The sequence below is a fragment of the Oryzias latipes genome, chromosome 1, assembly GCF_053564925.1.
Source record: "Oryzias latipes strain Hd-rR chromosome 1, Olatipes_Hd-rR_3.1".
Classification (NCBI taxonomy): Eukaryota; Metazoa; Chordata; class Actinopteri; order Beloniformes; family Adrianichthyidae; genus Oryzias; species Oryzias latipes.
This window is the reverse complement of record NC_136237.1, coordinates 29,868,327-29,883,941: the sequence shown is the minus strand read 5'-3', so window position 1 is coordinate 29,883,941 and position 15,615 is coordinate 29,868,327.

Below are 15,615 nucleotides of genomic sequence, written 5' to 3'. Positions count from 1 at the left end.
CAACATACCATCGTAAATTGCTCGAGGGCAGTGAGGTGATTATGCAAAAGAAGCTGTGGTCCATTCAGCATTAAAGGTATGTAAACCTTAGACTGAACAACAAACTTAAATAATTGGCCACTTGAAATACTTTTTTAAACTGACATTGAGACCTAATTTGTACAATATTGGAATTTAATCTTTATCTTAGATATCAACTAAACTATTTTTAACTCAACCACTTTCAAGAAGTTTTTGTGTTGTATTTAGAGTCATCAGCAGCTTTGTAACTTGGCAGTTTCGCATGGCTTCACATCAACCATCTTTAGCCGCATCCAATTAAATACCTGACCCAAGGACACAGAACATGCAAAGTACAAAGCACCTGTTGGCCCATGTGTTTAAGAATTCCTGCTTAACTGCATGAATGGCTTCTTTGATCTAACCCAGGTATATTTTGTTCATTATTCCAGACCAAACGTTATCTCTATAATTCAATTCAATTTAATTTATAAAGCTCAATATTACAACAATAGTCGTCTCAATGGGCTTCATATCGGTAATGTAAAAAGAGCATGAAATCTGTCATAAAGTTCAACAGGTGATTGCTAAACTAAATAGACTAAAACTAAACTAGGTTTCCTTGCCCTTAGACCCTCCTTCTCAGTAAGGACTGTTTTTATAACTTTTTTTGCTTCAAATATATTCTGCTTATGGTATGAACAACCTTGAAGCGTACTGTTGAAAAGAATGAAAAAGTACAACATTTTTAATTGTGTCATTTCAATGGATGTTGCTTTGTACTGATATTTCTAGTAGTGTCCTTTGTAGCTACTTGTATTCCAATTAATTCACAGAATAGAATAGAATGTCTATATTTATGTAGCACTTTTCCCAGAAAGAATCACAAAGTGCCTTAAGAACCATTAAAACAAATCAAAACACAGAGAGGTAATAAAATATAATAATATTAAACAAAACACAGTAAAATGTAGTAAAGCAAGGACTAAAATCAACTAAAAGGTCTAGGATGGTGTCCAAATCTATGTGCTTGAATGCAGGTTCTTGATAGCGCATTTAGCCCATGGTGTCAGCTGGCTAAACGTAGAGGTGGTTTTTCTTCTTTTTCCTTTCCTTCTTCTACATTTTAGCACGTGTCTGACACCTGCGGTGGGAAGCGGGACTGTGTTTACACTGTGGGCAGTTTGGACACTTTGTCCGCAACTGTCCGGGAAAACGCCAGGGTTCACCGGCTAGGAGGGAACTGGTGAACCGCATTTCAGCTTTTTCTCCACCCTCATGACCACCTACCAGGATCTAGGTGGCACATGAAGAAGCGCAGGAGGAGCTTGAAACTCTGATTGACTCTGGTTCTGATGGTGATCTGATTTCTAATGAGGTGGTAAACAGACTTAAGATTCATGTTGAACCTCTGTCTCCTGCTCTACTCATCCATGCCATAGATAGGTCCATCATTCAGAAGGTTACTGCACGTACTGTTGACATTGAGGTGTCTGAGTCTGACAACCACTGAGAACTTATGAGGTTTTACGTGGTAAACTCACTGAAATAATAATAAAAAATATGAAAAATGCTAAAAGAAAAAAAAGAAAATGGGTTCCCATCTGCTGGTTTGACAAACTTGTTCTGAATATGTTCCATAAAGTTCACTGTGTGAAAAAATGAAAATAGAAGCTAACATGCTGTAATTGGCTTTTCAAAACTGTCAATGTAAACAATCGGTGCAACCTCTCACTTTATATTTCAGGGGAAAAAAAGTAACATTTTAGCAAAAAAATAATGTTCACGTTTTGTATCCCTGCAGGGGTTGCCACAGCAAATCAACTTTCACTTATTTGCACAGGTGGTTTGGCAGGTTCTGCCTTGGAGTAGAATAGAGACTGATATTTAGGCTACGTTCACACTGCCGGCTGAAACGACTCAATTCCGATTTTTTTGGCCCTATGCGACCTGTATCTTGTCTTTTCATGACAGTCTGAACGACACAGATCCGATCTTTTCAAATGCGACCCAGGCCACTTGGGTGTGTGGTCCTGAATCCGATTCGTATCCGATCTTTTGAAATGCAACCTCCGTCTGAACAGCCAGGCTACATGTATTTAACCTGTACGTCATTGATACGCTACAAAAGTCATAATTCTGCGTTGAAGTAGGCGGGAACAAAAACATAAACAACTATGACGGACGATGCTGCTGAGACCAGTCAGTGGGGGGGGAGTGAGGTCACCGATTTGATTAATATTTGGGGTGACAGCTCTATTCAGGTAAAACTCAGGGGCTCTTATCGCAACAGGGCAGTTTAAAAAAAAATTCCAGCGAAATGGCAGAGCATGGTGTTGAACCTTTGACTTTTTTTCCTTTCCAACCGTGGTCAGAAGCACGGGGACAGAAGGCGGATCCTCCTTCGGGGTTCACTTCCCCGTTCGGACCCTCAGATTCTCCAGAGCGGGTTGATAAAGAGTCAATAGCAGTTCCGCTGGGGGGAAGCCGCCTTTTATTATCGTTCTCCTTCCTCCTTAACACATAACATGAATGCGTGCTCCCACTGCCCCTCTCATTCCCTACCTCGCTGCACGCACTCTCTCCTCTCTCTTACACACACGCGCGCGGCCCCAGCACATTCACATCCCCATTCCACAACAGTGGGTACAGACGATCTTGGCTCCAATGCCTTCTTAAAATAAGAAGATTGTAATTGTGGTGGCTCCTTTGTGAAAATAAATTTAATAATGCAAAAAGAGCTCCGCTGTTGACAACACTGTTGTTGACATCCATTGTTAACGTTAGCTACTTCCTCAAACAACGAGTGACATCGTTCATCGTTGAGTACTCTTCTGCGCATGCGGGTCACTTCTGGGTCACTTCTGGGTCACTTCTGGGTCACACAGGAGATCACAAAAGTTCGCATTTAATTGGAAATGTGAACGGCCTTGCAAAACAAATCGTATTTTTCAGCATTAAAGAAATTGAACATTAAGCCCTGCAGTATGAACATAGCCTAAGATAGCACAAGGGTTAAAACAAATTTTGCTTCATCATCTGGAATAAAAACAAGTGGTACGAGGTGAAATTTCCCTCTGAACTGATGCTTTATTTAACCCACCATGACGATGAGCATATATATCGCTTTCCTTTACCATTGCAGTCTAGGTCGGTGCCGTAACAGTACAACGCACCGCACCACGTAACAAATAGTCCACTTATTGTGAAAAAAGCAACCCAAACCAAAAAAATAAACATGAATAAAGTACTACAAACGGATTGAATATTTATTTCTTTGGTAAGTGACCATGATATAAGCGGTTGATGGCCTTTGAAGTGTGCATTATCAGAATAAACGCACTTCGCAGAAGCAACCGTCCTCTGCTTTGCGTTGGATGGTTCAGGCTTCCACGGCGTGTGTTCATTTCTGATATTTCACACTTCGTCGGCCATTAACATTTACATAATGTGGTTTGAATTAAAATGTGCACCATCATTTCCGGCAAAAAATAAATAAATTAAGGCTTTTATGTGCACCAAATGGTGTTGAAAATACCATGAAACAATTTTTTGTACAATCTTCAATTAGGAAAATTAACCAAGTCTAACATTGAAACTGGATACTTCTTTTTCATTATATGGACTAGATGTGAGAACAAGGTTCTGTTTGTATGCTACTACTCAAGTAAACATCCACAAACGGCAACTCCTATCACAACTTGATATTGAAGCGGTAGAATACAATTGCAATACCACGGGGGAGCCAGAACACCAGGTTAGAGAGGAGGCTATACCACACTCTCACCCTGAGCTTGGGTACACAGCCCCAACAACCATAGATATGCTGAGTGAGGCAGCAACTGACCTGAAAGACAAGATCATGTCTAGAATGAACACTAGGCAACCACGACACCAGCCACACTGGTTAAGTGATGTACCGCCTGAAAGTCTTCTGGAAAACGGAAATGAAGCATTGAGGGCAATTCCTACCACAACAATCACAGAAATCAATGAACTGGTTTACACTTCAGCAGCAGTGATCCTTGAGATGCTTAGCTATAAGAGCAACCATGGGAGAAAACAATACCCACCATGGAAGCAACGGTTAGAGGCCAAAATCAAGGCAACTCGGAAGGATGTGAGTAAGCTGACAGAGGCTCAAAGAGGTACAATGAGAAAGCAAGTACCCAAGAGATACAGCCAGATGCCCATACCTGAAGCACTGGAAACTGCCAAACAAAGGCTCCTAGCCTTGAACAGCTGCCTAAAGGGGTACACAAGAGACAATGAAGCCAGACAGGCTGGAAAAACAGGCTGTTCGCAACTTAACCTGTGAAAGTGTACGCTCATTGGCAGGGTCCAAACAGCCGAGCAGACCCACCAAGGCTAGAAACTGAACAGTACTGGAAAAGTATATGGGAGAAAGAGACAGCACATAACAGCAATGCCCAGTGGCTGGTCTCTCTGAGAAAAGAACATAGCAACCTCCCTGAACAGAATCCAGTAACCATCACAGTGGCAGACATCCAAGAAAGAGTCTCAGGTATGAAGAACTGGACAGCACCGGGCCCTGACATGCTACGTGCCTACTGGCTAAAGAAACTCACCTCACTCCCCGTTTGCCTGGCAGCACAAATGAACCAGCTGCTAAGAGATGGGACTCACACCGAATGGCTAACAGAAGGGCGAACGATCCTGATCCAGAAGGATCCCTCAAAGGGTGCAGTCCCATCCGACTACCGGCCAATAACCCGTCTCTCCACAACATGGACACTCGTGTCAGGCATCATTGCATCCAAGATAAATAGGCACATGGATCAATACATGAGCAATACACAGCAGGGCATTGGTAGAGACTTCAGAGAAGCCAAACACCAAGTCCTGGTTGACAGAACAGTCGCTCAAGACTGCAGGTCACAACACACCAACCTGTGCACAGCCTGGATTGATTACAAGAAAGCCTATGAATCAATGCCACACACGTGGATCACTGAATGCTTGGAGCTGTATAACATTAACAGGACTCTAAGAGCCTTCATAGGAAACTCAATGAAGCTGTGGAAAACCACCCTTGAAGCCAATGGGAAGCCACTTGCACAAATGTGGGATATTCCAAGGTGAAGGAACAATAGAAGACAATGAGGACAGTTACAAGTACCTTGGAATTCCACAGGCAAATGGCAACCTGGAGCAGGCAACACGGAAAGCTGCAACAGCTAAATACCTCCAACGAGTAAGGCAAGTCCTGAGAAGCCAGCTCAATGGCAAAAAATAAGACCCGGGCAATAAACAGCTACGCACTGCCAGGTATCAGATACCCTGCTGGAATAATAAGATGGCCAAAGGAAGAGATACAGACCACGGATGTTGAAACACAAAAGCTCCTCACCATGCATGGAGGGTCCATCCCAAATCCAGCACCCTGAGACTTTATGCTAGTTGCAAGGAAGGAGGCCTAAGCTACGCTCACTACGCTCACTAGGAGGACTAGTGAGCGTAGAAGCCACTTTCCAGGATGAAACATCCAAGATGCATTTCAAGAAAAACAGAGGAAAGCCGTTGTGGTGGATGTGGCAGTGCCAAGCGATGGGAACATCAAGAAGAAGGAACATGAGGAACTGGAGAAATACCAGAATCAGAATCAGAATCAGAATCTTTTATTATCATTCTGCAGTGCACAATGAAATTTTTTCCAGCAACTCTCGTCCAACAATATAAAAAGGTAGAATAAAATAAAATAGGAATAAGGAGCTATATAAGGCATAAATACATAAATACTGTACAGTAGAGTGGGGTGAATATTGCACATGAGTGGGTATTCCACATTAGAATGGATATTGCACATACAGCATGAATATTGCATACATAGTTTAAAATACAGTCAGAGCATTGTCAGCTGTGTGCTGACAGGGGTTAGTGGGTTATGTAAAGTCTGGGGGGAGGGGGCGGTTTCGTTGACCCAGTTGTTTGATGTGTGTGTGTGTGTGTGTGGGGGGGGTGGATGGACCTCACTGCTCTTGGGAAGAAGCTGTTCCTCAGTCTGTTTGTGTGAGTTCTGATGCTCCTGTATCTCTTCCCAGAGGGAAGAGGTACAAACAGGTTATGTCCTGGGTGGGTGGGGTCTGCCGCAATACGACCAGCCTTCCGTTGGACCCGGCTGTCGTACACTGAGTTGAGTTGTGGGAGGGGTCCTCCCACAATCTCCTGTGCGGTTTTCACCACCCGGGCCCAGGACTCAGAGAAGAACTGGAGAAAGCCTGGAAAGTGAAGGTGACAGTGGTGCCTGTGGTATTTGGAGCACTCGGGGCAGTAACCCCCAAGCTGGAGGAGTGGCTACAACAGATACCTGGAAAGACCTCAGACCTCTCAGTCCAGAAAAGCGCAGTGCTAGGAACTGCTAAGATACTGCGCAGGACCCTCAAGCTCCCAGGCCTCCGGTAGAGGACCCGAGCTTGTGTCAGAAACCACCGCGGAAGGGTGAGAAGGATGAGAAGGGTGAGAAGGGCGTTGATATATATATATATATATATATATATATATATATATATATATATATATATATATATATATATATATATATATATATATATATATATATTAATTTGATTAAAATTTTTAATCATTTGACAGCCCTAATATATATATATATATATATATATATTAGGAGAGGAGAGGAGCGCGCGTACAGCAACAGAGGGGGGTGTCAGAGCGGAGGGAGGAGTGTGCGTTCATATTGTGTGTGTTTAGAGGAAGGAGAACCGTAGTAAAGACAAAGTTTCTGGCAACACTGCTGCTAGCTTCTCTTGTAGCAATAACATGCTTCCTCCACAGCTCACTGTGACATTACTTTCTGTTAGGTAGTTAGCTGCTCAGCCCAGTAGAAAATTTCAGAATAAAAGCACTTCAATTGCTGCTTTACTTCCGTTGTGAGTTAATGTGTTGTGAGGTAAGTTAATGTGTTGTGTTGTGACCCTTCTGGGCCATGAGTTAATGTGTTGTGTTGTGAGTTAATGTGTTGTGTTGTGAGTTATTGTGTTGTGTTGTGAGTTAATGTGTTGTGTTGTGAGTTATTGTGTTGTGTTGTGAGTTAATGTGTTGTGTTGTGAGTTAATGTGTTGTGTTGTGAGTTAATGTGTTGTGTTGTGAGCTATTCTGTTGTGTTGTGAGTTAATGTGTTGTGTGTTAAGTTAATGTGTTGTGTGTTAAGTTAATGTGTTGTGTGTAAAGTTAATGTGTTGTGTGTAAAGTTAGTGTGTTGTGTATAAAGTTAATGTGTTGTGTGTAAAGTTAATGTGTTGTGTATAAAGTTAATGTGTTGTGACCCTTCTGGGCCACCGTATAAAATGACCGACAACTTTGCGAGCCTTGGCCAAAGCATTTGCAAAGCCACTGTCAGCAAGACTCACTGTGACACATCTCTGCACCATGTGAGCGACACAGTTCATGTGTTCATAGCGTGTAAGTCGAATTGCAGCAACCATGTTCCGTGCACTGTCAGTCCCAATCGTTGTCGTCTTGCCCTCGATGTCCCACTTATGTGCAACAGACAGGAACTGTTCTTTACAAGCCTCCGCAAAATGACGCTCCTCAGTTTTTAATATAGTCAGCGCAAAAGACTTCAGTTCCCACGTGTCACTGATGAAATGTGCAGTTACTCCGAGGTAATTGTCGTTATTCACTGATGTCCAATGGTCTCCTGTTAGGGCGATATAATTTACTTGAGCCAAGACCTCTTTCCTTTTTTCTTTTTCGCTTTCATAAAGCGCGTGGATTTTCTTCATAACTGTGGCTCTTGACGGAGGCTTATAGGATGAGTCTTGAGATGCCACTTGCAAAACATCAAGGAAACCAGAGTCTTCTACAATGCTAATGGGTCTGCAATCCTTTGCAATCCATTTTGCTATTGTGTTGGTCAAATGATCAGAGGTTGATTTTGTTAATGGCCTGCGAACATTCAGCGTGGTCTGGCGCAAACCACTTGCTGAACCTGACGGCCCAGCAAACGCATGTTTGGCGTTGACATGGTACCTCAAGCTTGAACAGCTCCGGTGAAATTGAAACTCCTTGTTACAAATCTTGCAGATAACCTTGGACTTGTTAACTGTACCATCATCATTCTTTTTGTATTTGAATCCGTCAATAGGCCCACTTTGCTCACCTTGCTCCATCTCGCCTAAAGCTCCCGACCACTTCCCTGACTTTCCTGACCTGAATAATTTGTCACACTGCGCATGCGTGAAATGCGTTAAAAAAATTGACGTAATTAACAGCAAACAACTAATTAATGTCGTTAACGCGCTATTTTTGACAGCCCTAATATATATATATATATATATATATATATATATATTTTGCAACTTTCTAAAACTTTTTTTGCCTCAGCATCAAGAAATGTTTTGGAGCTCCCTCAAAATTTTTATATTACTTTTTATAAAGAAAGAAATTCCACTTTTTCTTGATTATACCCTGCCCTTCAAGTAAATGTCAACAAAGGACCACATTTTAAACACAGCAGGAGCATTCATTTAATGCTGAAGAACGTGTCATAACTTAATGTTAGACTTGTGTTTTTTCTTTTGTAATGTCAGAATAATTACCCTAAAAGTGTTCCCAACCTTTATGTCACTGGAATTCTTTAGCTGCCCAAAAGAATATTGGTATTTTTTTAACAATGGCGTTTGATGTGCTCATTTTGATCAAAATGCTTCAACCAACTGACTGTGGAGCAGAGCCCATTTCTTATACATAAACTGTGCAGTTTTGAAGAAACAAAGAACCCTTGATGCAAAAGAGTAGGTAAAAGAAGCTCTTGAACATAAGTGCAGCCACCATACAGTCATCTCAAGCATAACAGCATCATGTGGAGCATCATAATTCAGTGAAAAGTTACATGAATAAAATACTGAATTGGAAACCTAAAGGAAGTTCGATAAAAAACAATTACTCGCTGAGTTGTTCCCTTTTGTTCTTTTTGAAACTGATTTATTATTGGTATTGACTTTGTATCAAAACAGTGTAAAAGAAGAAAAATTGTGGGTACTTTTCGTTTTTTTCATAATGTCACATTTTAAAAGATGTGGTTAAATTGTACGTTTGCCAAAAGGATTTTATTTCTCCTCTATTAAAAGGAACAACTGAGTGTGTACTGTCCTAAGTGGACAAACGTGGTGTATCAAAATTATTTGCTTTTTACTTTCCCATTGGAGTTTGTATGTTTGTTTGTGAATGCTTGTTTCTCACAAGGGGTAACACTTTTACTTCCAAAATAAAACTCTTTTAGAAGCCAAAGTAACTGGATTTATTTACTGTTCATCAAGTAACCACTAAGACTCTTGTTACACCCCAACATCAAACAATCAAAGGAAAGGACAAACTGTTAAATTAACTTTTTTTCCATTCTTGTACACTGCTAAAAGAAGCAGCCTAAAAGAGAAGAATACTAAGAAGTGCATGTCCATGCAACAAGTTTTTTTTTTACTTAACAGGAAGTCTTATAATAAGATAGAATTTAGGAAACAAGGAGTTTCACTAAAGCATTCAAAACAGGAAAAAAACAAGTTAAAAAAAGCTAACTGTTAGAATTACTAAAATTTGAATTTTATTCAGCCAAATAATACACTTTTCTCTAGCTCTAAGTTTTGTATTTTTTAAGTTTTTATGAATCCAATTGTATAGTTTATTTTCACTATGGTGACAAAAAAACTAGTGTAATGAGTGGAAATGTCTCATTTTAGTACAAAATGTGAACAAAATGAGAACACAATCTAAGTCCACGTTGACCCATTTCAATAAAATGCCATAGAATCTAAAACTAGAAATCATTTTAGAAATATAAATCTAAATTTTTGTTTTTATAACATGGCAATGAATGCCGGACTAACTTGTCAACATTTATTGAACTTTAAAATAACATCCTCAAAATTGAACCAAAAAATTACAGAACAATTTCAGGTTTTTTGAGTCTAAAATCAAGTTTTTCTGTTATCAACAGTATGGAGCAAAACAAATTTAATAATAGTTTTCTTTATGGATTCCAACTCTTATTTTTTTTTTAACCTGTTCTGTCCAACAGCTGAGCAAACAGATTAGAGCTGAAGGGCTTTTATGTTGGACAGGTTTTACTATCACAAAAAGAGGTTATATAGCTTGGAGAAACCAGAGTGTGGATTTGTATAAACCCCTTTTTGTTGTATTATTTTTTATTTATTTGTTACATTTAGTGTGTGTGGGGAGGGAGAGGGGAAGAATGTGAGGGGGGGGGGGGGGGGGGGGGGGGTAAAAGGAAGATAGGTGAGAAAGTGGGGGATACAAGTATTGATGTGAATAAGTTATTATTTTAAGCTTATACCAGATCTGCTGGAAAGACAAATATTACATCAAAGGTGAAAATCTGACACGAGGATGAGCGGAAAATATCTGTCCATCAATACACTGTGGGTTAGGAGGAGGGATGAAGCAGACGGGGAGCAGTGTGGCAGTATGCACGTGCACGTGGGGGTGGAGATACATGCACGCTGCCGAGGTGAACCGTGTGTTCATAAGGTGAACCAGATCCTACCCAGCCAGACCAGCCAGACCAGGAGAGGGGAGGAGAGACCCCCAGGCCAGGAGCCCCCCCGGCATCCGGGCCCCGGCAGCCCGGGAGGGGGGGAGGAGGGGATCGCCCACCCAGCCAGGCGCAGAGAAGGCCCCCCCCTACAGGGGTCCCCCCGACGCCCAAAGGCATAAGCGAACCCGGCCCCAAGGCCACAGGACAGGAGCGCTTAGCCGTACCAGGCGGCAGCCATGGGGGCCACCGAGTGCTGGACACCGAGACCAGGGCCAAGGACGAAGCCAGGGCCCCGAGAACCCATGAGCCGCCCACCACCCGACCGGCGCCCCGTCTCCGCGAGCCAGCCCCAGCACCCGACCTGAGCAACCCAGAGATCGCCACGCACCCACAGCCACCTCCCATAACCCTACCCACTACAACCCTCCTTCCCCGCCATATGGATTCCAACTCTTAATGAGAAAAAAAGTCCTGACTGTGCTGATTTGAGAAACTCTTGGAAAAGTGTAGAGCAAAGACAAGTTAAAACAACTCAAAACCTGGAAAAATATCTTGACTGACTAAGATCAAAGTTTTAAAACTTTGCAACTATCAAATTGTTTGCACACGTTAATTACAGTAATATCAGTTTATTAATTTTCTTGTACAAACAGCACAAACTATGGTCTACCCATCACTTGTTTCTCCACTGTGTCATTACGACGACACAGCAGACAGTAGTGGTGTATCTGAAAGATTTTTCTTTCATTTTGAGTATCTGTGTTTGTGAACCCAGTTAAAGAAAAATCCTCTTTCTTTTTATTTGCTTTATTATTTTTGTTTTAGAGTTTTGGTCAGTCAAGTGTGCAAAGACTGTACCAAATGTCAACAAAAAAAGAGAAATCTGTGAGTAGCTGTAGGAAAAAGGGGGTCTGAGTGAACCCTACAGGTGGAGTTTAATTGCAATGAAGAAATAATGACCATGAGTTAAGCTGCCTGTAATCAATATTTGATATCTCCAGCTGGAAGTTCACAGCTTTAAGTCCCTGGACAGGCAAGGTTACACCTGGGTGGAACAGACTCTCAGAAGTATTTACCCCACTATTATTTCTCCTCTCCCCCATGATGCTCCAGTGGAGCAGCTCAGGTGGTTGTTATCTGGGCATCTCTCATAAATTAATTTGGAAAACTGTGCTTTTGAACTTAAATAGGAGTGTTTACTGTCAATGGGTTCTCCACTGTATCAAGAACGGTTTAGGAATTACAGTATAAACCACTGAAAATTAAGTTGAATTATAAAGGTACCTGTGCCTAGGAAAAATATATGCCTCAAACCAGCTTAATGGTAGAGAGGAAAGACTGCAAAAATCTATGAGTTTGCTTGAACTGTTTGCGCTAAGTGCTTTGGGAAGTGAGGTTAATGGAGTTGCAAAGTACATGATTGAAAAAGCATATGCTTCACACATCAGAGTCTGCACAACCTCCACCAAGATCAAGAAAATGTATTATCAGCACCACCCGGATTTGGAAAGAAAGAGTCATTGAAGGAATTTCTGTAAATAGAATTGTATGATAACGTGGTCCATTTTCACTTGATTTCCTTTCTGATATTTGAAACAATGCTGTGACTTTTAAATTAGAAAGACATTGAAGATTACAATAGAGACAGTTTGATTTGCCAGACAGAACCAATGGTAGAAAGAAATAGCCTTTACTCTGAACTGTGACAGAGGCTGTCTTAAAAGTAGTACACAGCACTACAGTGTGAAGTAAGCTGTGGGTTTTCAAAAAACAAATCTCTGGCTGACTTTGCCTTTGAACTTTATTTCATTAGCCTGGACAACTGCAACTCACTGAAGCTCCAGAAAAAACATGACAATGAGGTTCTATCAATGCACCTTCATCTTTTACACTGCAGCTTATCAAGGAAAGAGACTGGACTGCATCTGTCAGTAATTCTGCGTTTTTTATATTTTTACTTTTCTTCAATGGTGAAGATTCAGAGGAGCTGTAATGGAAATTTACTTTTCTTATTTTGGTTTAAATGAGTTCTGTTTTGTTTTTTAAAACATTGAGAATCACATGCAGAACATTCTGTACTATTTGGGTTTCCAATAAAGATGTGTTAGTTGGATCTTTCAAATGTTTGTCAACCAAATACAGCTTCTTTACAGAGTCAGTGGGAAATCGTTACCATTCAATATCCAAAAACAGTTCTTAGAAAATGAAGGAGGCTACAAACTGAAAGGATGTAGGAACTTCAGGATCAAATTGATAAGAACAACAAAGAAAAGTTTCTGTGTGTGACAGTAAACTTTGGAACGGGTTAAGTAATAAGCTCAAACTGTTCAAATATCCAAACATTCAAGAAAATCTATAAAGAAACTCTGATTTCACAATAAAAGATAAGAGGACTTAATGATCAACTGTTGTTTGAATAATTTAAAATATATGTATGAACTTGATTGTGGTGAAATCTATTAATTACAACCAATGAGTTTTGCATTGTGTAATGTGCAATAATGATTACTGAAATGTTTTAATAACAATCAATAAGCTATTGATTTTCTTTCCTTGATCTGCAATGTGTAGCAATAATTCCAGGTTTATTGTGATAATGTATTCTAAGAATAATCAATGATTATTACATATCTCTCAACGTTACTGTTTACTGAAATCATGAACGAATGTTTTCTGAAGATAATCAATCAATGAATCAACCAATCAATGAATGAATCAATCAATCAATCTACCAACCAACAAACCAACCAATCATTTAATCAATAAAATATCCTCATTTTTAGAAATATAAAAATGAGGAAAAGCGTTCTGTTTCCTGAAGACAATTCGTAAATAGAACTACTCACACATTAACTATGATGAGATCAACGTAAATGTATAGTTTTATTCTATGTAAACTTGTCCGACTGTAGCAAGGAGAGGAGAGTATTACTCACTCTACATGGTTGGTAGTAAACTACTGGGCTGTACTATTTCAGACAAGAAACATGCGTCTAATTTTTCCCTCTTTCCTCATCAATCAACCGTAGACAGAAATGCTATTTCTAATCAGTATTCCTTCTAATCAAGAACTTCTATAAAAATGTCAGTTAGTGGTTCCTTACTCCTTCTGAGTCACCAAAACACAGGACATGTGAAATGAGCATTCTCTATGTCTATCTTTGAGAAAACTGTAGAGTAAAACACAATGTTGATCTGTAATTTTTGAGTTCAATTTGAATAAAAGTTAGAAGCAAAGGACACCAACAAAATAAAGTACTCAAACTCTGGGCACTGCAGGAGAAGGCATAGTGCTAAAATTTATTTCAGGCTTTGACCAAAATTAGTACACTGCACACCTGGAGGGTTTCTTCTACTTGAGGTCAACATGATAGAGAGTGTGGTAAAAAGGTGTGGACAAGCACGTAAGGAAAGTGTCAGATGTGACAGGTGACCAAGGAGGATTAGCATGGATGAAAGAAAAAAGCAAAGAGATGAAACTACCACACAGAAATAACTTGGACCAGAAATAACCCAATTTTTAAAAATTGCTATGTCTGAACATCTTTTGATTTACTTTAAAAGCACTCCCGGTGGTCTTTTAATTATGCTTATATCATTTTTAGCCAACATTTTAAAAAATTGTGTCATTTTCTAGGACATAGTTTCAGCAAAGCGGCAGGAGCTCATCCGAAATTTCCCTCTACTATAGAAATTCTCAGAAATGCAAATTTGAGCTTTATTGTTGTTTTTATATATATTGTTATATATTTAATCTATATTATATATCCTCCGTCATCAGCAAAATGCCACAAGAACATGTTAAAAACACCAAAAACACAATTTTCATTGGAATGGAACTCTAAAGTAAATTTGATTCTATATAAGGTACAAACTCCAGACCTCCAGGCCACTTACTTGTATCAGCTACTTGCTGCATTTTTGCTTAAAGCAGTTGAATCACAATTTACTTAAAACTGTTATTTTTATTAGTTTTTGAAGAACTTTGACACACTTCTGCTTCATTCTGCATAAAAACTAAGAACTATAGGGATTTCCCTACAGAGAAGAGCTTTGTGAGACAATTGATTTGAATGTTTTCATTTCTTTGCTTGAATCATGAGTTTTTACACTGCAGAAGAGCAATGGTGTAGCAAACTGATTTGTCTTTTTAGAAAAACACTTTCTTCTTCGGTTCACACTTTGAGAGATTTCCTGCCAATGTCATCATCGAGACAGTTCAGAAGTGAATCATTTTTCCATGACAAGAGGTCTTCTGTCAAATTTCTGACACATTTCGGTGAAGAAACACTTATATTTTTTCACCTTCTAGTTTTGAGCGTCAGCCTTTCAATGCCGCACATAGCTTGTGCTCCGATTTCTGGTCATGATTATTCTTGGAAACATTATAATTGTGACCACCAGAGTTCTGCTGAAAAGCTGTTTAGAGAAGTGGAATGGCAAGTGTGTCCTCAATTTATCATGTGTTTGTTTTTTGTTAACAAACAATATAAAATATGCATATAAAAAGAATGAAGTGCGTTTAACTAAAAAAAGAGTAGTAAATTAAAAAAATGATGCAACAAGACTTCCATTACTACCAACAGCTTGCTCATTACTGTTATGAACAGGGTTGATAGTCACTTCTGTTATTTTTTGTGCCATGCAGTTTCCGTGTGGCTTTTTTGCCTTGAGAAACATAAAAATTGTAGCCATGGCAGTGATCTTTGCTCATACTCAGTACACGGTCTTTGTGCTCAGCACCCACCAGCTCTAGATTTGAAGAAAAAAATACAAACTTGCACAGCACTTTGCAGGCAATTAAGGAAACAGGAACTGTAAAAAGATTTCAATAAAAATGTGAAAAAAATGTGAAAAAATGAGAATTCCATTTCTTACTAGAGCAGTTTGGTTGTTTTTTCTTTTTTTACATATTATCGTGATTTACCAACAACAACTGCTTCTAGTCTTTATGGAGCTTTTCTTTAACAACTTGTAAGATTATGCAACAGAGTGGGAGAATACATGCAGGTTGAGGCTCATGTTTTATTTCTAATAAGTTTTAGACAGACATAGTTACAAACAGTTCAGAAATTTAGATTTAT